Source organism: Balaenoptera physalus, assembly GCF_965194825.1.
Source record: "Balaenoptera physalus genome assembly, chromosome: 5".
NCBI lineage: Eukaryota > Metazoa > Chordata > Mammalia > Artiodactyla > Balaenopteridae > Balaenoptera > Balaenoptera physalus.
The window spans coordinates 116274106-116299465 of record NC_138884.1 but is presented as its reverse complement, the minus strand read 5'-3'; the positions used below and the strand labels follow the sequence as shown (position 1 = coordinate 116299465).

The window sequence follows — 25360 nt, the reverse complement described above, 5'->3', positions numbered from 1 at the left end:
TATTATTGTTTGTTCTTTCCTATCACAGCAGTCTAGCTGGAAAGCAATAGAGTCAGCTAGAAAAACACAATGCAGGCTTCCGTTCTGGGGGAAGTGGAAAAAAAAAAAAGAGGTCCAAGGTTGCCTCCTTTTTACCCACTCTTTTTTTTTTTTTTTTAACATCTTTATTGGAGTATAATTGCTTTACACTGTTGTGTTAGTTTCTGCTGTATAACAAAATGAATCAGCTGTATGTATACATATAGCCCCATATCCCCTCCCCCTTGCATCTCCCTCCCACCCTTCCTATCCCACCCCTCTAGGTGGTCACAAAGCACCGAGCTGATCTTGCTGTGCTATGCGGCTGCTTCTCACTAGCTATCTATTTTACATTTGGTAGTGTATATATGTCAATCCCACTCTCTCACTTCGTCCCAGCTTATCCTTCCTCCTCCCCGTGTCCTCAAGTCCATTCTCTATGTCTGCATCTTTATTCCTGTCCTGCCCCTAAGTTCTTCAGAACCATTTTTATCTTTTAGATTCTGTATATATGTGTTAGCATACAGTATTTGTTTTCTTCTTTCTGACTTACTTCACTCTGTATGACAGACTCTAGGTCCATCCACCTCACTACAAATAACTCAATTTTGTTTCCTTTTATGGCTGAGTAATATTCCATTATATATATGTACCACATTTTCTTTATCCATTCATCTGTCGATGGACACTTAGGCTGCTTCCATGTCCTGGCTATTGTAAATAGATTGGAAATGAACATTGTGGTACATGACTCATTTTGAATTCTGGTTTTCTCAGGGTATATGCCCAGTAGTGGGATTGCTGGGTCATATGGTAGTTCTATTTTTAGGTTTTTAAGGAACTGCCATAGTGTTCTCCACAGTGGCTATATCAATTTACATTCCCACCAACAATGCAAGAGGGTTCCCTTTTCTCCACACCCTCTGCAGCATTTATTGTTTGTAGTTTTGATTTGCATTTCTCTAATGATTAGTGATGTTGAGAATCCTTTCATGTGTTTGTTGGCAATCTGTATATCTTCTTTGAAGAAATGTTGATTTAGGTCTTCTGCCCATTTTTGGATTGGGTTGTTTGTTTTTTTTGTTATTGAGCTGCATGAGCTGCTTGTATATTTTGGAGATTAATCCTTTGTCAGTTGCTTCGTTTGCAAATATTTTCTCCCATTCTGAGGGTTGTCTTTTCATCTTGTTTATGGTTTCCTTTGCTGTGCAAAAGCTTTTAAGTTTCATTAGGTCCCATTTGTTTACTGTTGTTTTAATTTCCATCTCTCTAGGAGGTGGGTCAAAAAGGATATTGCTGTGATTTATGTCATAGAGTGTTCTGCCTGTGTTTTCCTCTAAGAGTTTTATAGTGTCTGGCCTTACATTTAGGTCTTTAATCCATTTTGAGTTTATTTTTTTGTATGGTGTTAGGGAGTGTTCTAATTTCATTCTTTTACATGTAGCTGTCCAGTTTTCCCAGCACCACTTACTGAAGAGGCTGTCTTTTCTCCATTGTATATTCTTGCCTCCTTTATCAAAGATAAGGTGAACGTATGTGTGTGTGTTTATCTCTGGGCTTTCTATCCTGTTCCATTGATCTATATTTCTGTTTTTGTGCCAGTACCATACTGTCTTGATTACTGTAGCTCTGTAGTATAGTCTGAAGTCAGGGAGCCTGATTCCTCCAGCTCCATTTTTCTTTCTCAAAATTGCTTTGGCTATTTGGGGTCTTTGGTGTTTCCATACAAATTGTGAATTTTTTTAGTTCTAGTTCTGTGATAAATGCCATTGGTAGTTTGGTAGGGATTGCATTGAATTTGTAGATTGCTGTGGGTAGTATAGTCATTTTCACAATATTGATTCTTCCAATCCAAGTACATGGTATATCTCTCCATCTGTTTGTATCATCTTTATTTTCTTTCACCAGTGTCTTATAGTTTTCTGCATACAGGTCTTTTGTCTCCTTAGGTAGGTTTATTCCTAGGTATTTTATTCTTTTTGTTGCAGTGGTAAATGGGAGTGTTTCCTTAATTTCTCTTTCAGATTTTTCATCATTAGTGTATAGGAAGGCAAGAGATTTCTGTGCATTAATTTTCTTTCCTGCAACTTTACCAAATTCATTGATTAGCTCTAGTAGTTTTCTGGTAGCATCTTTAGGATTCTCTATGTATAGTCTCATGTCATCTGCAAACAGTGACAGTTTTACTTCTTCTTTTCCGATTTGGATTCCTTTTATTTCTTTTTCATCTCTGATTGCTGTGGCTAAAACTTCCAAAACTATGTTGAATAACAGTGGTGAGAGTGGGCAACCTTGTCTTGTTCCTGATCTTAGTGAAAATGGTTTCAGTTTTTCACCATGAGAATGAAGTTGGCTGTTGGTTTGTCATATATGGTCTTTATTATGTTGAGGTAAGTTCCCTCTATGCCTACTTTCTGGAGGACTTTTATCATAAATGGGGGTTGAATTTTTTCAAAAGCTTTTTCTGCCTCTGTTGAGATGATCATATGGTTTTTGTCCTTCAATTTGTTAATATGGTTTATCACATTGATTGATTTGCCTATATTGAAGAATCCTTGCATCCCTGGGATAAATCCCACTTGATCATGGTGTATGATCCTTTTATTGTGCTGCTGGATTCTGTTTGCTAGTATTTTATTGAGGATTTTTTCATCTATGTTCATCAGTGATATTGACCTGTAGCTTTCTTTTTTTGTGACATCTTTGTCTGGTTTTGATATCAGGGTGATGGTGGCCTTGTAGAAAGAGTTTGGGAGTGTTCCTCCCTCTGCTGTATTTTAGAAGAGTTTGAGAAGGATAGGTGTTAGCTCTTCTCTAAATGTTTGATAGAATTTGTCTGTGAAGACTTCTGGTCCTGGCTTTTGTTTGTTGGAAGATTTTTAATCACCTTTTCCATTTCAGTGCTTGCGATTGGTCTGTTCATATTCTCTATTTCTTCCTGGTTCAGTCTCAGAAGGTTGTTCTTTTCTAAGAATTTGTCCATTTCTTCCAGGTTGTCCATTTTATTGGCATAGAGTTGCTTATAGTAATTTCTCATGATCCTTTGTATTTCTGCAGTGTCACTTGTTACTTCTCCTTTTTCATTTCTAATTCTGTTGATTTGAGTCTTCTTCCTTTTTTTCTTGATGAGTCTGGCTAATGGTTTATCAATTTTGTTTATCTTCCTACAGAACCAGCTTTTAGTTTTATTGATCTTTGCTATCTTTTCCTTCATTTCTTTTTCATCTATTTCTGATCTGATCTTTATGATTTCTATCCTTTTGTTTACTTTGGGGTTTTTTTGTTCTTCTTTTTCTAATTGCCTTAGCTGTAAGGTTAGGGTGTTTATTTGAGATTTTTCTTGTTTCTTGAGGTAGGATTGTATTGCTATAAACTTCCCTCTTAGAACTGCTTTTGCTGCATCCCATAGGTTTTGGGACGCCGTGTTTTCATTGTAATTTTTTTCTAGGTGTTTTTAAATTTCCTCTTTGATTTCTTCAGTGAACTCTTGGTTATTTGGTAGCGTATTCTTTAGCCTCCATATGTTTGTATTTTTTTTACAGTTTTTTTCCTTTAATTGATAGCTAGTCTCATGGTGTTGTGGTAGGAAAAGATACTTGATACAATTTCAATTTTCTTAAATTTACCAAGGCTTGATATGTGACCCAAGTTATGATCTATCCTGGAGAATGTTCCATGAGCACTTGAGAAGAAAGTGTTTTCTGTTGTTGTTGGATAGAATGTTTTATAAATATCAATTAAGTCCACCTTGTTTAATGTGTCCTTTAAAGCTTGTGTTGCCTTATTTATTTTCATTTTGGTTATTTTCATTTTGTCCATTGGTGAAAGTGTGGTGTTAAAGTCCCGTACTATTATAGTGTTACTGTCAGTTTCCCCTTTTATGGCTGTTAGAATTTGCCTTATGTATTGAGGTGCTCCTATGTTGGGTGCATAGGTATTTACAATTGTTATATCTTCTTCTTGGATTGATCCCTTGATCATTATGTAGTGTCCTTCTTTGTCTCTTGTAATAGTCTTTATTTTAAAGTCTATTTTATCTGATATGCGAATTGCTACTCCAGCTTTCTTTTGATTTCCATTTGCATGGAATATCTTTTTCCTTCTCCTCACTTTTAGTCTGTATCTATCCCTATGTCTGAAGTGAGTTTCTTGTAGACAGTATATATATGGGTCTTGTTTTTGTATCATTTCAGCCAGTCTATGTCTTTTGGTTGGAGGACTTAATCCATTTACATTTAAGGTAGTTATCGATATGTATGTTCCTATTACCATTTTCTTAATTGTTTTTTGTTTGTTATTGTAGGTCTTTTCCTTCTCTTGTGTTTCCTGCCTAGAGAAGTTCCTTTAGTATTTGTTTTAAAGCTGGTTTGGTGGTGCTGAATTCTCTTAGCTTTTCTTGTCTGTAAAGGTTTTAATTTCTCTGTCGAATCTGAACGAGATCCTTGCTGTGTAGAGTAATCTTGGTTGTAGGTTTTTCCCTTTCATCATTTTAAATATGTCCTGCCACTCCCTTCTGTCTTGCAGAGTTTCTACTGAAAGATCAGCTGTTAACCTTATGGGGATTCCCTTGTATGTTACTTGTTGCTTTTCCTTTGCTACTTTTAATATTTTTCTTTGTATTTAATTTTTGATAGTTTGATCAATATGTGTCTTGGAGTGTTTCTCCTTGGATTTATCCTGTATGGAACTCTCTGCACTTCCTGGACTTGATTGACTATTTCCTTTCCCATGTTAGGGAAGTTTTCAACTATAATCTCTTCAAATATTTTCTCAGACCCTTTCTTTTTATCTTCTTCTTCTGAGATCCCTATCATTCGAATGTTGTTGCATTTAATGTTGTCCCAGATGTCTCTGGGACTGTCCTCAATTCTTTTCATTCTTTTTTCTTTCTTCTGCTCTGTGGTAGTTATTGCCACTATTTTATCTTCCAGGTCACTTATCCGTTCTTCTGCCTCAGTTATTCTGCTATTGATTCCTTGTAGAGAATTTTAAATTTCATTTATTTTGTTGTTCATCATTGTTTGTTTGTTGTTTAGTTCTTCTAGGTCCTTGTTAAATATTTCTTGTATTTTCTACATTCTATTTCCAAGATTTTGGATCGTGTTTACTATCATTACTCTGAATTCTTTTTCAGGTAGACTGCCTATTTCCTCTTTATTTGTTTGGTCTGGTGGATTTTTACCTTGCTCCTTCATTTCCTGCATATTTCTCTGTCTTATCCTGTTGCTTAACTTACTGTGTTTGGGGTTTCCTTTTAGCAGGCTGCACGTTCGTACTTCCCTTTGTTTTTCGTGTCTGCCCCAGTGGGTAAAGTTGGCTCAGTGGGTTGTGTAGGCTTCCTGGTGGAGGGGACTCATGCCTGTGTTCTGGTGGCTGAGGCTGGATCTTGTCTTTCTGATGGGCAGGACTGCATCCAGTGGTGTGTTTTGGGGTGTCTGTAAACTTATTATGATTTTAGGTAGCCTCTCTGCTAATGGGTGGGGCTGTGTTCCTGTCTTGCTAGTTGTTTGGCCTGGGGTGTCCAGCACTGGAGCTTGCTGGTTGTTGAGTGGAGCTGGGTCTTGGCAGTGAGATGGAGCTCTTTGGGAGAGCTTTTGCCTATTTTTTTTACGTGGGGCCAGGAGGTCTCTGGTGGTCCAGCGTCCTGAACTTGGCTCTCCCACCTTTGAGGCTCAAGCCTGACACCCCAGCGGAACACCAAGACCCTGTCAGCCACACAGCTAGGTACGTGGGGAGTTTCTTGCCTTTTGGGAAGTCTGAGGTCTTCTGCCAGCATTCAGTAGGTGTTCTGTAGGAGTTGTTCCACATGTAGTTGTATTTTTGATGTAGTTTTGGGGAGGAAGGTGATATCCACATCTTACTCTTCTGCCATCTTGAAGGTATCTCCTCCCTCTGTGGTTATTCTTGCTGCCATTATTTTCGGCTGTTCCTTGTGGCTCTGAAAACTGATTACCTCTCTTAGGACAGCCACCATGCTTTACCATTGCAGGAGAGTCTTGCTTTTGCTGCCCTTGCTCCTGGTTTGGGCCTGTGAGGTATCTGAGTGTTAGTTTCAATCCAGGTTGCCTCTTCTTGAAGTCCAAAGTTTACAGTTCTTAGTGCCCAGTGACTTGACTCCCCCTGTCAATCTTCTTTGAGAGGACTCTAACCCCCAAAAGTCCTGAGATAAGATTGGCCTGCTGTCGGCCCAGTATGGCCTACAGCCATGCCCCTGTTTCTAACCCTGGGAAATGCATTTAGTCATCAAGAGGTTTTTCCTTATTAGCCTCTCCTCAGCTGACTCATCCTCCGTAGGTTGGGACTCATCCTCCCAAGAGTTAGCAGGATGAAAACATCCTGGTATTTGAATAGGAATGCAAAATGTGGAATCATTAGTGTATCATCCCATCTATCTAAGCAAATAAAAATTACCTAATATCATTCATCCTACTGAGGGATAACAGCCATCAGTCACTGGGTGAGGCAACAACAGGGGTGCATTTCTCAGTGGAATCCATGTAACTGGCTCCTCTTGGAGTTGTGCTGTGTATAGCCATCATGGCTCTGACCACTACTTAAATGTAACTATTTACCTTTAGTCCATTTTCTATGCACATTTGCGAATACATATAGTCATATATATACATATTCATATACATATATATACAAAGTGATATATATATATATATATATATATATATATATATATATATCACTTTGTAACAGGACATTTTTATACAAGTGCCCTGGGTTCAGGCATCCAAGACAGTGGCATTCAAATGACCCTCTTGGCATATCTCTTGGTACACAGAGCATAGCTTGTGCCAGAAAAAGTTGGGCAGCCTTTTTACGTAGAAGTTACAGAGGAACAGAGGGACTTCCTAGGAGGAAACTTCAGGCTCAAGATATTTCCCTTTTTAGTTTAAAAGTTATGAAAACCTGTAGGATGGACCGAGGTGATGCTGACCAAGTTCAGATGTCAATAATGTGCAAAGAAATGTTGATATTGCAACAAGAATATATCTAAAGGGTGTGGCTAGGTTAAACTGGTGGATAGGAAAATGTATTAAGGGAAGGTTGACTTTGGGTCTACAAGGGAGCTTGACTCAGAGCCTTTTGGAATCTTATCACTTTGAAATGGAAGTGGGTGTGTGCGTGAACCCAGAGAGTTACAACTTGGGGAGTTCGAGCTGGATTTGACCTAGGGTATCCTTCCTCTGAGCTGGAAGTTCTGGCACAGGTAAAAGCAGGTGTCTTGGTGCAAGCCCATCTCTGTGGATGACCTTGGCTCCACCACTCACCACAGTGGTGAGCAGGGACACCCAGTGTGCTGTCCACTCAGGAGGCATCAGGCATGGCTACCAAGTCTCTAGCATTGAGGACAGAACAGCAGTACAGAAGAAGGTTCTGGAACAAGCAGCATCAAGACAGCAGTCATTAGGGGGACCTCCAGCCTCAGGAAAAACATTTTGGATCTTGGGGCAAGACTACAGCAGACACGTTTGATACTTTGGGCAGAATAAGCACCATGGGAATAATTGGACACACTGGGGAGAAGAATTAAAAAATAGACTGGGAGACTGGGAGTTATACTTGGAAATTTTAATGCAGAGTCACATTGTTTGTATCCCAAGCTGAGGAAGAAGATGATACCAATTACATATTCAAGCTCATTGATCATATGCAAAACTTTATATTGTGGGTATTTCCCAAGTCATTAAAGGTTTTTCAGAATCATGAGTTTTAATGACTAAATTGTTCAATTTCTTCATCTGTAAAATGGGGATAATAATACCTGCTTTGCAGGGTGGCTGTGAGGATGAAATAAGATAGTGTTTATTAAAGAACCTAAATAACAATAGGCAAGCAATACAAGGTAGCTATTGTAATGGGCAAATTAATTCTTCAACTTCTCATTTCAGCAGGATTTAAATTTATACCATTAATGTAGTAGTTAAATAAGTCACACACTTTTTGATGATATTTATAAGTCCTTCCGGTTTAAAAAAAAATGCTGAAAGGAAAAAGAAGAACTGAAAATAAACTCCTCCTGTGATACCATCTCTCTCTAAATATCATTGCACAGTTGTTGGCTTGCAACACTGCATTGGCTTAAAAAAATAAAATAGAAATGTGACATGTTAAAGCAAATATTCTAAGTAAATAAATTGCTTCTGATTCTCAGAAGTCCATATAGATAATACTACAATGGAAAGTTTTATAAGGCAAATAACACTTAGTTAAATAATTTTGCTTTTTAAACTTTTAAGTTTGTTTATACATACAGTATTTTAAGCTAGATTTACAAATTTGAAAGCAGAGACTAAAACAATTATTGTCAAAAAAATCTCTTGTGAAAAAGGTGTTTGTGGGTCTCAGAACAGATGGCCCTCGGCTTGGCATCTGTGAGCTATCTCATGACATGGAGAGGACTTATCTTTTATCTAGGGTTTTCTATTCTTTTTAAAGGACAGTTGAACTTAGCATTTGAAATACTGAATGGGATATTTTTATTGATTTAGATATATTAGTATTTGTTTCAAAACTTCACTGAATACATTTTCAATTATTAAAAACATGGATATTCCTGGTAGAAAATCTGGAAAATATAGATAAACAAAAAGAAGAAAATAAAACCACCTACAGTTCCATCAGTCAGAGATAACTGCTGGATATTTGAGTCTTTAAAAATGCATTTACACCTGTCTTAGTTTGGGCTGCTCTGACAAATCACTATTCACCAGGTGGCTTATAAACAAAAGTGTATATCTCACAGTTCTGGAGGCTGGAAATTCGAGATCAGAGTGCCAGCGTGGTCGGGTTGTGGTGAGGGCCCACTTCCAGCTTGCGGACTGCTGACTTGTTGTTGTATCTTTACATGGAAAGAGGGAACTAGCTCTCTGGCCTCTTACAAGGGCATTAATCCCATATGAGGACTCCATCCTCATGACCTAATTACCTCCCAAATACCGTCACATTGGGGGTTAGATTTCAACAAATGGATTTTTGTGGCATACACACACACCCAGTCCATAAAAACACCTATATATACATGTTTAAAGCAAAAACACAATCACATTGAAAATTATACATTTTTCAACCTAGCAATGTATTTTAAACATTTGCCCATATTACTTAATGTTTTTTCATTTCCTTTTTAAACATCCACAGATTTCCATTGTATGAATAACCCACAATTTATTTAACCAATCTTCTATCATAAACCTTTTAGCTTTTTACTAAGTTTCATCAGTTATAAATAGTATCTCTACAAACATTTTTGTGGCTAACTCTTTGCACACATCTGTGATTTTGTTTAGAAGGAAATTATGGGTCAAAGGCAATAGGCAAAAATATTAGAAATGTTTGATATATATTGCATATTGCCCTCCAGAAGAAAGTTACAAAATAACATTCCTTCCTCTAGTCCTTCAGTGCCTATTTCCCTAAGTCCTCAACACTGCTGATTATTGCTCTTAAAAACATTTCCTAAATTGATAAGACTAAAATGTATATAATTTCACATTTGTCTTTATTTTATTATCTGTGTGATTATGTTTTCTTATTTGTCTATTACTAACTTGCAAATGTTTCCCACTTGAATATGCAAATGTTAAAGTGTTAATGTTGAATGCTGAATATAAAAAAGAAATATGCTTACTTGCTCCCCTACATTTATTGTCAAGTCTTAACTTTTCTCAGCCCCTTTTTGTACAGGATCTCACACAATTCCTTAAGTGAAGTAGTCATATTTTATTTATTTATTTATTGAAGTATAGTTGATTTACAATGTTGTGCTAATTTCTACTGTACAGCAAAGTGACTCAGTTTTACACATATATATTGTCTTTTTTTAATATTCTTTTCCATTATGGTTTATCCCAGGAGATTGGATATAGTTCCCTGCACTATACAATAGGACCTTGTTGTTTACCCATTCTAAATGTAATAGTTTGCATCTACTAACCCCAAACTCCCAGTGCATCCCTCTCCCTCTACGCCCCCTTGGCAACCACAAGTCTGTTCTCTATGTCTGTGAGTTTGTTTTTGTTTTGTAGATAGGTTCATTTGTGCAATATTTATTTATTTATTTATTTATTTATTTATTTTTATTTTTTGACTGCGTAGGGTCTTTGTTGCTGCGTGTGGGCTTTCTCTAGTTGTGGTGAGCGGGGGCTACTCTTTGTTGTGGTGCATGGGCTTCTCATTGAAGTGGCTTCTCTTGTTGTGGAGCATGGACTCTAGGCATGCAGGCTTCAGTAGTTGTGGTTGATGGGCTTAGTTGCTCCACGGCATGTGGGATCTTCTTGGACCAGGGATCAAACTCATGTCCCCTACATTGGCAGGCAGATTCTTAACCACTGCACCACAAGGGAAGTCCCTGTGCCATATTTTAGGTTTCACATATGAGTGATATCATATGGTATTTGTCTTTCTCATTCTGACTTACTTCACTTAGTATGATAATCTCTAATTTCATTCATGTTGCTGCAAATGGCATTGTTTCATTCTTTTTTATGGCTGAGTAGTATTCCATTGTACATATGTACCATAACTTCTTTATCCCTTCATCTATCGATGGACATTTAGGTTGTTTCCATGTCTTGGCTATTGTGAATAGTGCTGCTATGAACATAGGGGTGCATGTATCTTTTTGAATTATAGTTTTGTCTGGGTATATTCCTAGGAGTGGGAATTGCTGGATCATATGGTAATTCTATTTTTAGTTTCCTGAGGACCCTCCATACTGTTTTCTATAGTGGCTGCACCAATTTAGATTCCCACCAACAACCAAAGGGTTCCCTTTACTCCATACCCTCTCTAGCATTTATTATTTGAAGACTTTTTAACGATGGCCATTCTGACAGTATGAGGTGGATGTCTGCTCTTACCACTTCTATTCAACATAATATTGGCAGTCCTAGCCACAGCAGACAAAAGAAATAAATAAAAGGTATCCAAATTGGAAGGGAGGAGGTGAAAGACTTATATGCTGAGAACTATAAAACATTAATAAGGGAGATTAAAGAGGATTCAAAGAAATGGAAAGATATCCCATGCTCTTGGATAGGAAGAATTAATATTGTTAAAATGGCAATACTACCCAAAGCAATCTACAGATTTAATGTGATCCCTATCAAATTACCCATGACATTTTCCACAGAACTAGAACAAATAATCCAAAAATTTATATGGAACTATAAAAGACCCAGAATTACCAAAGCAATCCTGAGGAAAAAAAACAAAGCAGGAGGCAAAGCTCTGCCAGACTTCAGACAATACTACAAAGCTACAGTAATCAAAACAGTGTGGTATTAGTACAAAAACAGACATACGGCTCAATGGAATGGATTAGAGGACCCAGAAATAAACCAACACACCTATGGCCAATTAATCTTCAACCAAGGAGGCAAGAATATAAAATGGGAAAAAGTCTCTTCAGCAAGTGGTGCTGGGAAAGTTGGAGAGCTGCATGTAAATAAATGAATTTAGGACACACTCTCACACCATGCACAAAAATAAACTCAAAATACCTTAATGACTTAAACGTAAGACATGACACCGTAAATCTCTTCGAGGAGAGCATAGGCAAAACATTCTCTGACATAAATTGTACCAATGTTTTCTTAGGTCAGCCTCGCAAGGCAATAGAAATAAAAGCAAAAATAAACAAATGGGACCTAATCAAGCTTACAAGCTTTTGCACAGCAAAGGAAACCATAAAAAACAAACAAACAAAAAACTGAAGAGACAACCTATGGAATGGGAGAAAATATTTGCAAATGATGTGACAGACAAGGGCTTACTCTCCAAATACACAAGTAGCTCATACAACTCAAGAACAAAAAACAAACAACCCAACCAAAAGATGGGCAGAAGACCTTGATAAACATTTCTCCAAAGAAGACGTATATATGACCAGTAGGCACATGAAAAGATGTTCAATGTCATTAATTATTGGAGAAATGCAAATCATATTTTAAATTACAAGGAACTGAAAATTAATTTGACTTGGAAGTTCAAATGGAAGTTCAAATTCATGATTTATGCTATTGAAGAAAAGGCTTGATCAAATTCAAAACTCCAAAAACATACATCACCTCACATTGTTCCTGCAAAGAGTAAATGTAAATAATGTGATTCATCATTCAGAATCCTGGAAAGGGTCTTTAAAGTTCTAGTCCAACAACTTAGTTCACAGAGGAAGAAATTAAAACTTGGTATAATGGAAAACCATTAGGCTTTGGAATTAGGTGCCTGGATTCAAATCCTGGTTTGGCCACTTATCAAATGTAAAGAGAAGGAAAATATACTCAAAATCTTGGAGCTTTAGTTTTGCTGTCTCAAACACAGTTAATGTTAGCTGGTTCATTTAGACTATTGTGAGGTCAGTTCCTTTCCTTGTCCTTTAGTGTCTTACCTGGGGTGACTTAACTAGTAAATTAGACAGAGCAGACTAGAGTTTTGTCCCTTGGTTCTTCATCATACGCTCTGTTCACTATATCCTGGCTCCTTTTCTAGTTAAGCCTTTTGAAGCATGACCTATTAAGGTGCATCATTTTAATTAGACTGGAATGGAACAAAGTTGTGGCAAATACTTCTTTGGTTGACTGAGTCTTCAATGCCTTCTAACCAGAGACCACCAGGAACACACTTGCAGTTCAACATATTGGATTTATTACTGGTTGCAAGGAGGAAGCCCACACACCATGGGAAATGTGAGGCATTTCAGTAGAAAGTGTTTGAAAGGATTCTCATGGGATGGGGACCCATGTTAGGTGAATGTTGGGGAGAGTTTAAAACGTGGCTTTGTTCTGGATTGCATGTTATTGGGAATTGAGGATGAGTCCATGATTGGATATTTTAAAAATCTTATGAGGTGGACAAAATAAAGTGAGGCTAAAGCTCTAGTTGGGAAAGGAGTGGCAGGTCCCCAAATTAGTCAGGGTATGGAGATGTTTGGAATTTTTGTGGTTTGCACAATGACCTTGTTTCTGTGCTTAGAAGATTATGGGCATGTCTTGTTTTTCTCACTTCATCATGGTAGCTGATGGTGATTTGGAAGTTTATTTATGGTCAACAGGAGAATACCAAGGCCTATTGTGAGTGCTGCACTAGCTCTTAACAACATTAAGGCCCAGCTGTGGGTGTTAGGACAGTTTCTGGATTTCAGAAGATGCTTTTCTTGTTCTCTCTGCATCTCCCTTCTCTCTTGCCACCTGTAGGCCACCAGTGACTCTGGGACAAAATTCTGGCCAAAGAGAAACAAACATGTTATTGGAGCTTCCTCATACAATGTTTACTTTCAGATATTGGCACCACTCCTTCTCACTGTCCCATCTTCCTTCTTCCTGGTGGAAGGGGATATAATTGTTGAAGCTGCAGCAGTCTTTTTGTAATTATGAAGAAATGGTCAAGGAAATCTCAGGGTCTTTAGCACCATTGATCTGTTGAACCAGTCCAGCACTGGTAACTCTGGATTTCTCACTATGGGAAATAAAAATACTCCCCAGTTAAAAAAAAAAAAAAAAAAAAAAGCCACTCTAGTTATACTGTTTGTTACCTGTAGCTGAAAGCATTCCTGAAACATTAGGTATTCATGCTCATTATTTACTAGACACTCTTTTGGCAACCAAATTTTTATGATGGCTCAGAGCATTTACCATTTGGAAATGCAGTTTGGCAATGTCCTATTTTTTTTTTAATTAGGCTTATGTTAGGTGAATAAATTATTGTTCTTTCTGCTTCACAAGGTTTGTCATTATTACTTCATTCAGATGCAATTTCTTTCTTGGTTTCAGAAAGCTGCATAAAAATGAAAGCTTTAGAAACCTTCCAGGTCAGGTTTAGCAGGAAGAAGTGTGGGCGCATTTGTAGACATGATTATTGAAAGGGTGAATACAGCTGTAAACCTAATTGCTGGATAATTGTGACTTCACCATTGCAATTTGCAGGTCCCTATAGCCTTTGTGATTTGTTAAGCTTAACAATGTATTGGTTGGTTTTAATGATCATTGACTTAGAGGTAGGAAAAACTCCTGTCCTCCTGAGGAGATAATTCCCTGGTTACTCTGGACCACTGTGGTTAGCACGTTAGACTCCATAGCACAGAATCAATGCCCACTGGAAAACTGCTAATGTATTGGGAGGTGGGGATAAGGACAATAGCTAATTACTGTTAACATTCAGTGTGCAGGAAAACTAAACCACAGGGCCAGTAGGAATCCAGTGTGTGCCGGATGCTAGATGAGAGTTCTTAATAAAAGATAAGTGGAAATGTTCAGGAAAACTTCACATACTGACAGCTAGGATTTGTCTATTGAAAATTATGTGCCTTTGGTCAGAATACATTTTACTCTGGCCAACAACTAACTGGTAGTTATTCTACAGGTGTTTCTGATCTCTCTCTGCACCTTACACATAGTAGATACAAAATATTTGTCCAAGAAATGGTTGAAAATGTATTAAAATTTGCTTCTGCAAGATGGCTCCACAATAGTGACAGTAATAATTTATCAAAATATTCTCTATAAACAGTAAATTATTTAGCAGATCACCATTTATATACTGCAGATATATTCCTGAGTAAAATATATTAATGTTCACTGTTGTGAACATAAAATACCCAGATGCAGGGAAATGTAATAATTAATGAGGAAGATTTTTGTCTACTTAATTAAATAGAAAGTGAATCTTGCATGGAGTGCTTGACTGTACCAGGAAAATGTGTCAGTGCATGAAGCAGACCAGTGGCTCTCTTTTTCAAGAAAAACTTAACGGTAAATTACAACAAAATAGTTTCACAATATAAGTTTAACATTATGTATTTTATAAACATTTGAAATGTTTATGAAAAGACTGATCTTTTCCCTCCAGTTCTTATAGGCAGATGAAATAAATCCATCCAAATGAAATGATTCATATAATTTAATCCACTGCATGTTATGTGTTGTAGGTATGTGTTGAAGTTATGAGTACTGTACACCTTCACACATGCTTAGTAAAGTGCAGAAATTTACTAATAGAGGAACTTGCAGAATCCTAGTTTTGTGGTAAGCATACAGTATGATCGTCATTATGCAGGGTTCTCAGAGTTTCTCCATTTTGTGTGTCTCCAGGAAGTATGATCTTTGAATAGGGGATCTATGTTGGAAAAGATATTGCAAAAGGAGTTTAGAAGCTGGTCTGTTTTTCCTATTTTGAGATTTTTATGGTGCTGTCAATTTTCCTGCAGAATTAAGTTCTGGTGAAGTATGTGTTTTGATGAAATTATTTTGAGAGAATGAATGAATGAATGCATGAAAGAGAACTCTCAGCGTTTATTTAAAAGTAAATTTACTAGGAACTTCTCTTTGAATTTGTTAAAAGCCATAATGAAGGCAGGGAAGGGGCAGTTGCAATTCGGTGAAATAACTACTAGACTGGTTGTATAAACTCTGCAGTAAAAATAGAGGAGGGAGTCTAGGAGGAGTGACTTTATTTTCTGGAGTGATATTTGAGATCACTTTTAAGGAGGAAGTAGGAGTTTTCCAGATGGACAAAGAGTAAGGAGGGCAGAACAGTTTCATACTGTGACCCGTGATGTTTCTAAAACAGGCCACAGAATATTATGGCATCTTAGAAGTTTGATTACATTATATTAGGACTCCTAAGGCTTTTTTTTTCTTTTTCTGACAGAGAGAAATGTCAAGAGATGAGGATAAGCAGGTTGTTCAGAGTTAGATTATGCATACATTGAATGACATGCAAGAGTTTAGATTGTGTTCTGTGGTCCCTATAACACTAAGGTTCACTGAAGCAGGAACCGTGTCTGCTTCACTGAATGCAGCAGTCCTGGTGACCGGGAGAGTGCCTGACACATTGCAGTTGTTTAATGTGTATTAAGTGAATGAGTGAGGAGCCATTAAAGAATTTTGAGAAAATTCTGAGAAATGGAGCAACCAATGAACACTTAAATTTGGGGACCATCACTGATAGCAGTAAGAACATGGAAGTGAAGGGTGCATTTATTTTCTATTACTACTGTTAAATTACCACAAACTTAATGGCTTCAAACTATACAAACTTTTTGTTTTATAGTTCTTTGTGTCAGAAGTCTGACACCTGTCTCACTGGGCTAAAATCAAGGTGTCGGCGGGGCTGTGTTCCTTTCTGGAGGCTCTGGAGGAGAAGCCACTTCCTTGGTTTTCACACCTTCTAGAGGCTGCCTGCGTTCTTGCCTCATGGTTCCCTTCCTTCATCTTCCTTCAACCACACTGCCTTTCTTGGACCGTTCACCCATCTTCCCATCTCTCTGACTGTTGTCCAGAAAGGTTCTCCATTTTCAAGGGCTCATGTGATAATATTGAGCCCACTTGGATAATCCAAGATAATCTCCCCACGTCAAGGTCTTTGGCCTTAATCACATCGGCAAAAGGGACTTTTGCCGTGTGAGATAACATATTCACAGGTTCTAGAGAACTGGCTGTGGACATTTCTGTTAAGAAGGAGGTTGTGAGAGAGATAAAGCTAAGTCACTGAACCATTTTACTTCTCCTCTTTGCAGAAAGGTAGGCTACATTTTGCACCTTCTTTGCACTTAGCTGTGACCAATATGACTAAGTTCTGGCCAGTGGGAGTTATGTATACCTTCTCCAGGCCTGACTCATAAAGCACCTCCTACTTAATCCTCCATGCTCTTTCTTTTCTCTCATCTGTTGGCTGGATGAAGAGGGATCCAGCCATGCGCTCTGAAACCCTGAGGGATGGTAGAGTCTCTAGATAGAAGCAGCTGGGTTTCTTTGAAGAATGGAGACCCCCACCAAACACAGTGCACCATGATTTGCATGATAAAGAAAGCTTTGTTGTGTTAGCCTCTGAAACTGAGAAGTGTTGCTACAGCAGCCTATCCTGACTAACACTGAAATTTGTACCTCGCAGTGGGGTGCTGCTGTAACAGCAACAACAAACGTGGCACTGACTCGTGCTTGGGCAGTGAGTACCCTAATATTAGCGGCTTGAAATACAGTAACTCATGTTCTGAAGGGGAAAAACCGTGGATAAGCTGATGTCTGGACTAACTTGGAAGGCAAGATATAAAATCTTATAGCTTTTAGGACAGTGATTCTTAACCTTGCCTACATATTAGAGTCACTTGGAGGATTTAAAAAACTATCCATGCTTGGACCCTGCTCTCAGAGGTTCTGAATTAATTGATCAGTGTGTATGCCTTGGGGAAGGGGGCATTGGTATCATCTTAACAGTTTTCCAAGTGATTCCAATGTGCAGCCAGGATTGAGAACTAAAACTCTGGAACAGAGGTCAGCAAATGTTTTCTGTAAAGGGCTAAATAGTAAATGTTTGGGGCTTTGGGAAGCAAGACTGTCTCTGTTATAAGTATTCAACTCTGCCATTATAGCATGGAAGCAACCATGACCATATGGAAGTGCATGGGTGTGGCTGTGTGCCAATAAAACTTTATTTACAGAGCAGGCAAGCAGCTGGATTTGACCTGAGGGCCATAAGTTTGCTGATCCCTTCTCTAGGACAGGGATTCTCAAATGTTTTCTTCTCAGGGTTTCTTTACCCTTTTAAAAACTATTGAGGATCACAAAAACTTATGGGTTATATCTAGCAAGAATTACCATATTAAATTTAAACTGAAGTCAAAAAACAGTAATGAATAGAAAATAATCATAAATCCATCATGTTAACATAAGCAACATATTTTTATGATTACTGTACTTTCAAAAAATTTAATGTAAAGAATGGTGTTTTCTATTTTTGCAAAACTCAGTACTGTCTAGCTTAACAGAAGACAGCTAGATTCTCATTTGTTTCTTCATTTACTCTGTTGTGATAAGTCGTTTTAATTGAAGTATATGAAGAAAATCTGACCTCACACAGATGTATAGATATTTCTTGTTAGAAGACCAATCTCCTTCTCTTAAAGGAATATTTTAATAGCCTTTTCAGATAATTGTGGATATTCCTGGATACCGCCTAGTAATTCAACAGGTGATAATTTCTTAAAAGTTGATTGCAAGGTGGAATCTGAAACCATATCAACAAACTTTTCACATACTATAACATTAAAATTCATTGATCTGGTTGTGCTTTAAAGGAATCATTTACCTATGCATGATTTTACGATATCTTACACTGGTTACTTAGAAGATACTGTTTCCTTGAGTTTTACCATTGGGATACTTCATTATATAGTATTTTAAAAAGTCACATTTGTTAATATCACTCCTGATCTCTTCAGAAAAGTCTTTAAGAATTCAGAAGCTGTCAAGCTCATGGTGGTGGGTACGAGTTTTCCAAAATTCTAATTTTCACTTGAAAGCTCAAGTTTTATCATTGGCAACAAGTACTGTCAGTTTGTTCGCCTTCAAGTGACAGGCTCACTTCATTTATTTTCAAGAAAATGACTGCCAAATACCCAAGTCTGAATAACCATATTTTGTTTATCACTTGTTCTCTCAAGTGTAAATGGCATTCCACGAAAAAGAGACGAGTTCAGTTTGCAACTCAAACAATTGCACGCTGCTTTTCCTCAAAACAACCTTTGTATTTAGGTATGCAGCAGAACTGCTGTTTGTGTTCTTTCCTTTTGGTCTCACGAATATTTAAGACTTCTTTTCCAAGGTCAAGATTTAATAATGTGAATAATTTTTACTGTTTCATGAAGGGCATTTTTAAGTGAAACGAGCTTTTAAAAAAATTAACTGTGAGTACATAGGAAAAGATATGATACAATGTTAGGTCAATGATAACAATACAAAGATACAGTTGGATGACGTTGTCTTGATTTGTGCTAAAGTATCAACAGCTTTATATGTTATTGCTTTGGTAGTATCAGTGTGAGTTTCAACACAGTGAAAAAGGAAAATAACCTCTTAGTATTATTATGAAAGTATTTTTGACCTTGTGGATCCATTAAAAGGGTCTTTGGGATTCCCAGGGATGTGCAGACCACACTTTGAAAACCTCTGCTTTAGGGGACATGCTGTAAAGAAACAGAGTGTGTTAGTGTGGGATAGCTATTATTGGCTTCCTTTGGTGTAAGGTGTTTCAGGAAAGATACAAGCTCAGAAAGAACTGGCCAGTTTTCAAGTTGAATATAAAATTGTAGAGGGAGTCCAAAGACTTGGGGTGAAAAATGGTTGGAAAGCCAATTGCTTCCAGATCCCAAATGGAGCCAAAAAGGGCCAGTAGAACTTCTTAGGTGCACAACATGATTTAGTTCTATGGCAAAGGTCAGACTAAGGGGGAGACCTTCCAATAAGAAACAATAATCAAAGTAGCTGCAGTTAAGGAGGGAGAGGAGGAGAGGAGAATTATACCTGAGAATTATAGATGGAAGCAAATGCAATAGAAGCCTACCAAGTTTTAGAAGAACTTGTATTGTCAAGAATTGCAGAATATCAGACTAAAAACTCTTGGAGCTGTAAAATCACCTTTTGGCTTTCAAACTTTTGGGAACACTCATTTCAGTTGTGTCCAAAGGGAAGAAATACACAGTAAGAACCCCTAAAAGCTAAAGGTCAATGAGGAAATTATGCTCTGAGTGCAGAAATAAAGTTTAATCGTGTAACTCACCCTCTCTCCAGGGTAGGGGACTTCATAAGCCCTGCCAAGCAGAATTTCAGAATTGCAATGAACTAATGAACACTGTGCATCTCCCAGTATTACCCAATTTGAAACGAGAGTTTTAACTGCATTTATTCCATCCCTGCTCCACCATTGTATATAGCCCAAGCCCATAACTGAATTCTACCTTCTCTTCTCTCAACTGTTTGCCACCTACAAGTGTCTGGTGGGGGACTCCACTGGGAGGTTGTATGGCCACTACATGGAAGAAGCTTGGTTACCTGAATGGAGCAGATCCTGCTCAACAATTTGCACTGGATTGTGACATGAGCAAGAAAGAAAAAATCTTTATTGTGCTAAACCACTGAGATTTTGTTACAATCTTTGTTACAAATGTTCTTTATTACAGTATTTAAACTACTCTGAATAATGCAGAGGCCAATCCATTGATCTAAACAGGCATTCAATGAGGCATTGAAGTAAAGTAGTGGCAGAAAGAAAAAGAAGAAATAACATAGATTAAAGGTAGAATCAATAAGCTTTTGTAGACTAGGGGAATGTGAGAGCAGAATAAAGGAGAGAAAGAGGTTTGGGATGAATTCTAGCTTCTTATCTTGGGTTGAATTGGGTGGAAATTTGGATGGTACTCATAGAGCAGTCCAGTGAAGTTCCATAAGCAGTAGCAATATGGGGGCTAAGAGCTTGGGACAGAGGTCTGGAAATGAGGCACATGGGAAAGAGTAGTGGTGGGGAGAATTTTTTGGGAAGATAATTCGGTGGGAGAAGAACACAGAGGTCATTTAATTAACAATAGAGAGAATAGTCTACAAAACAAGAGCGATAATGAACAATCAGGAAGGGAGAAAAATGGCAGAAAATGGTAAATCAGACTGTTTTCTCATTTGGTTTCTGTGAAGAGTCATGAAATGGTTAAGAGTCAAATATTGCAAAGATGTCAAATATGATAAGCTAAATATTTATTAAATTTTAAAATTAAGAGTATTGGTGACCTTCATGAAGATAATTTCAGTGGAGCATTGATGTAAAATTCAGAGCATTTTAGGATAAGCATCTTACGATTTTATGGATGAAAATACAGACTGAAGGTATTAGATCTTGACCAAGGCCCACAGTAAATGTTGGAGCTTGGTTTTGTAATCTTGCCTATCCAGTACCACAGCCCAATCTCCTCCACTCTTCGAAACTGAACCAGAAAAGGGCACTTTGCTAAGATGCTGATTCAGATATAATTTTTAAAGCAGGATAAAATAGGTTTATAGAAATCATAAGGATCAATATGTATTTTCAGAGAGAAAGATGTACAGAGGTTACTCTAATTTTTTATAATATTTTCTGAGAGAGGATTTCTCCCCACCCCTCCCCTTCCTCTTATTTCTCTTAAGTTGATTATATTGTCAACCAGGAGTTACACTTTATAATATGAATGGGTTTATGACTGTCATATTTTTAAAAATAGGGTGTTTTTTTTTTTGGTTTTAGAACACAGGGTGTACCAATCTGCAAAAATAACTTCTTGCTAAAACTGTAATATCTAAGTAAGTTAACTGACAGACTGTTTTCTCTCTAAGTCTTATAATACTTAATTAGCAAGATCAAAGTTTACAAGAGTTTAATAGCCACCTTCACATTTACCAGATGCCTTGTTAGTAATTTGGTATTTAAAGTATAATCCCTAAACAAGCCAAAAACAGAGCCAACTGTTTTTTAGGAGATAATTAATATAAGTTTTTTTCTTTAACAAACTTAATGGAAACCCCTAAATGCTGTCATAGAGCACTATTCAAAATAAGCTCCTTAGCAAAATAAATGAAAGACATGTCAAAATCTGAAGAAGCACTTGCTCTTGAGAGCCAAGGTGTCTGCAAATCTTGTGTAGGAAATCTCACTTTCTTTAATTTCATATAAAGAAATTTTGTGTGAAATGAAGGAAAATAATTGGCATCACTTGAATCCATTATTCATTAAATTTTACTATTTTTGTACAAAGGAACCTTTCTTGGCATGTACTGATTTCCTAATCTGGAATGCTTGGTAAAATATTTTCATTAAGATGTGCTATTTTTAGCAGTAAAGAACCTTCCAGTTTGAGACTCAGCACATTCAATTTGGAGTATACATAAAGTCAAGAATAAATACAGTCAGCATTCTTAAACATAAACCTTGATACTGCCCTACTTCAGTTGCAGTTTTTGATAGCATAATTCAGTAATATTTATCCCCTTTGCATTTCTATAGCAACTATTTCTGTGCAACTGAGGCGTTTGGTTGAAATGCCTCAGTAGAACAGAAAAGAATCATTTGTAATTTTTTTTTGAAGGCTGTGTTGTAATGATGAGGAATTGAGAAATGGCCTGCCTTCTATGCAAAACAATTAAAAATATATCTCTTTATATGTGTTGCAAATGTGTGCACATACATGTTTGATGCATATCCCATTTTAAAGACATTAAGTCCCATCTGATTACCCATATGTTCTTAAAACAGGGTGGTAGATGATAATCTCCATTTAAAAATTTGCTAACTGCGAGGAAACAATTTAAAAAGAAAGAAGTCCCATCCTGAAAAACCCATATTGTTTGTAAATCTCACATGTGGATCTTGGTAAAATATAAGTAGAAAAACGTAGCTATCACATAACTATTACACATATTATATAAGAGTTAGGATACAGGATATGCTCCACATTTTAAGAGATAGTATTTTGCAATGCACACTGCCACAAAGGAAATCTAAAGAACCACCCCACCCCTGCCAAAAAAAAACAAACAAACAAAAACATAAACCTGAAACAGTTTATGAAAAAACTAAACTAAGCTTATTTTTGTTTCCAAACCAAGCTTATTTCTTTAGCAATATTAAAACATTTTGTTTGGTTTTTCTCATCAAGACTAAAATGTATCCTATTCTAACAATTCAGAAGTTCCCAAAACTTTGTGCTTATGAAATTGAGTATCTGAAGAGGCCTAAATTTTTAGAGAATATTTTCAGAATCTATTATATGCTGGAAAGATAGCATCACAACTTCTGAATCTCTTGCCAAGTGTCAGGACTGTTTAACACGTCTTATAAAAACAATGAAATTACATATTTTAAGTTATGCATTTCTGAAATATTTAAAGAATAAACACGTTTTGCATGCAGATGAAACAATAAGGCTAAAACTTTGGTTTTTAAAATCAGAATAGTTGTCTTTTGCAGTATTGGTTATATACAGTAAAGGCAAATGAAATAAATATTTGGTGATTTTATGATACTAATTTTATACATTCACTCATTGAACAAGTATGAATTATTTACTCTGTGACAAGGTGTTACACTTATATCCCTGGATGTGTAACAAAGGGTTAGGTACTTAATGCATTCTGGAACTTAATTCTTCCCATCCCTGTGAAGTAAGACCGTTTGTTGCATATGCAGAGCAAAAGAAAAACAAACAAAACAAAAAATATGTCAACGAATCACAAAAACTATTTCACTGGGTTGGGACCCAAGGTTGTCCGTGTTCTTGGCCTGTAACTATCTGAAAAAACCCCCAAATGTCAGGCTGACCTCTTACTGGTGACTGGGTGAATACCAAGGTTCAGTGGTTTGTCCTGGATGCACATGCAAACATTTGGGCGTCTAGCCAACATTTTCAGTTAGAGCTTTTTCTTCTGTTAACATTATTTAGAAAAGTGTAATGTGTACCTTCCATAGAACATTCATAGTTCTATTTTTATCATATTAAACAAAGAAAAGTCCATTTTTTGAATGCATTCCCTTTTCTTACGTTCACATGGAGTTAGAGTAGTGTGATGTTAGTTACTTACGAATTGCTGTTGATAGCAAGAATACAGATATTGTGAATTCAGAACTTGAGAGAGAGAAAATAGATCAAATCATTATGGGCTGTGACACTCTCTATGAAAGACAGAAATAGGTGATGTGAATGATAGTAACAGGGGACGGAGGGGGAGAGGAAAGGCCAAGAAGAACCTCTCTGAGGAGGTAACATATACACTGAGGTCTGAAGGATGAGAAGTCACAGGAAGGACCAGGAAAAGAGCCTTCTAGGGAGAGAGATCTGAAAGCCTAGAACTACGAGGTGAAAGGAGCTTGTTGGTTAGGAACAGGAAGGAGGGTAGCTTAAAGTCCCCTAGAAAGGATCTTTCTGACTTAGGTGATTTTGTATCTAATGGAGAGTTCCCTGCTATCAAGCAGGAGAGCCTAGATTATGCTACAGAAACCAACCATCCCCCATGTCAGCCGCTCTAAACAACCAGAGAGCTTTCTCACTCACTCTATCTGCCAGTTGCAGGCTGGCCAGGTGCTCTGGTCTGCATCCTTCTCACTCCAGGACCCAAGCTGACGGAGCAGTCACTATCTGGAACGCAGCACTTACAGTGGCAGAGTCAAAAGAGAAAGCATTGCACATCGAGTGCAGGCTCTTAAGGCTTCCACACACATCGCTTCCGCTCTCATTTCATTGGCCAAAGGCACTAATCTCAAATCAGCAAGGCAGTGTAATTCTCCAGTGTGCCCGGAAGAGGAGTAGACCTGGAAGTATTGATGAGCACAGTACTATCTTCTCTGGGGGGGGGGGGGGTCAGTGAACAAGCTGGAATTGTACGTAGAGTTGTGAGTGAGTGAGTGAGTGAGTGTGTGTGTGTGTGTGTGTGTGTGTGTGTGTGTGTAGGTAGGTATGTGCATGTCACCAAGGAAAAGGTCCATTGCTTTAATCAGATTCTTGAAGGGATCTGACACAACAACAATTAAAAACCACTGGACCTGTTGAAAACTGTCATGTAAACAGATAATTGCTATACAAGGCAATCTGCAGCATGAATGAGAGGTTGAAATGATTAAAGAATTGTGTGTGTGTGTGTGCGCACGCACACAAGCATGTGCATGGATAAGGAAAAAGTTGAGTAAATTTGCAGACCAAAGGGTAGAAGCCAGAGAACAGGGAGTGATGGATTAAAGACACCAAAATGTGATGGGAAATGACTGATGAAATGAGGTTCTAGAAGATGCCTGAGGAGATGGTGTCCAATATCCTATAGAAGTGTTCAATTTGAGGATGAGAAAAGATGATTGTTCTCTGATTTAGGAGGAAGGGAGGGAAAAGATGGGTGCCCCCGTGGATGTCAGGCAGGCTGCAGGTGGAGGGGAAAGAGAGTACCTCTATTTCATCTGATACATGGACAAGGGCATCTACCTAGAATGAGGGGATCGTTAAGCATGTTGAAAGGTTAGAACAGCTGTAAGGGAAATCTGAAACGGAGCTGGCTTGGGACAGATAAAAGGACTGCCAGTAGCACTGAGGGCCCAGCGGCTGCTGGAGAACATAGATTTGTTGCAGTGCCAGTAAACAGAGCTATGGGATTTTTCTTTCCATGCCCAGCTGCCTGGAAGCAGGAGTGGAGAAAGTTAATGGTAGGACTGATCCAGGGCTGGGGATTGGCAGAGCAGTTGCAGCAACATGTTTTGCTGATAATCTGAAGTTCAAGAATCTCTGAGTAGGGAAAAAAGGACTAATTTTGCTTTTACTTTTTAAAAAATAAGTCAGTCGATAATGGTGAGAGGCAGCTTTACAACCATCGTTATTCTTTGTGAGTTGTAATCCTCGGTTCCTGTACAATTTGTTTTGAGCTCACAACTGATAGAATAGTATAATCACATGGTGGAAGGTAAATAGCATAGCTTACCCCTTACTGTTTAAGTAAAATTAATCATGCTCTAGCCACCTAAGATTATAGGCATTCCCGATACTCCCTTGCTCCAGTAG

General features: G+C 37.6%; 1 long non-coding RNA gene across 2 annotated transcripts in view; it reads right to left on the bottom strand.

Annotated features, from left to right (window-relative positions):
* Window positions 1-24149, bottom strand: part of LOC309661378 — a 52517-nt gene extending 28368 nt beyond the window's left edge. For both annotated transcript variants that reach the window (XR_014263997.1, XR_014263998.1), the window contains exon 1: window positions 23873-24149. This is a non-coding gene — a long non-coding RNA (uncharacterized lncRNA). The remainder of the gene's footprint in view (window positions 1-23872) is intronic.
* Window positions 24150-25360: the final 1211 nt, after the last annotated feature.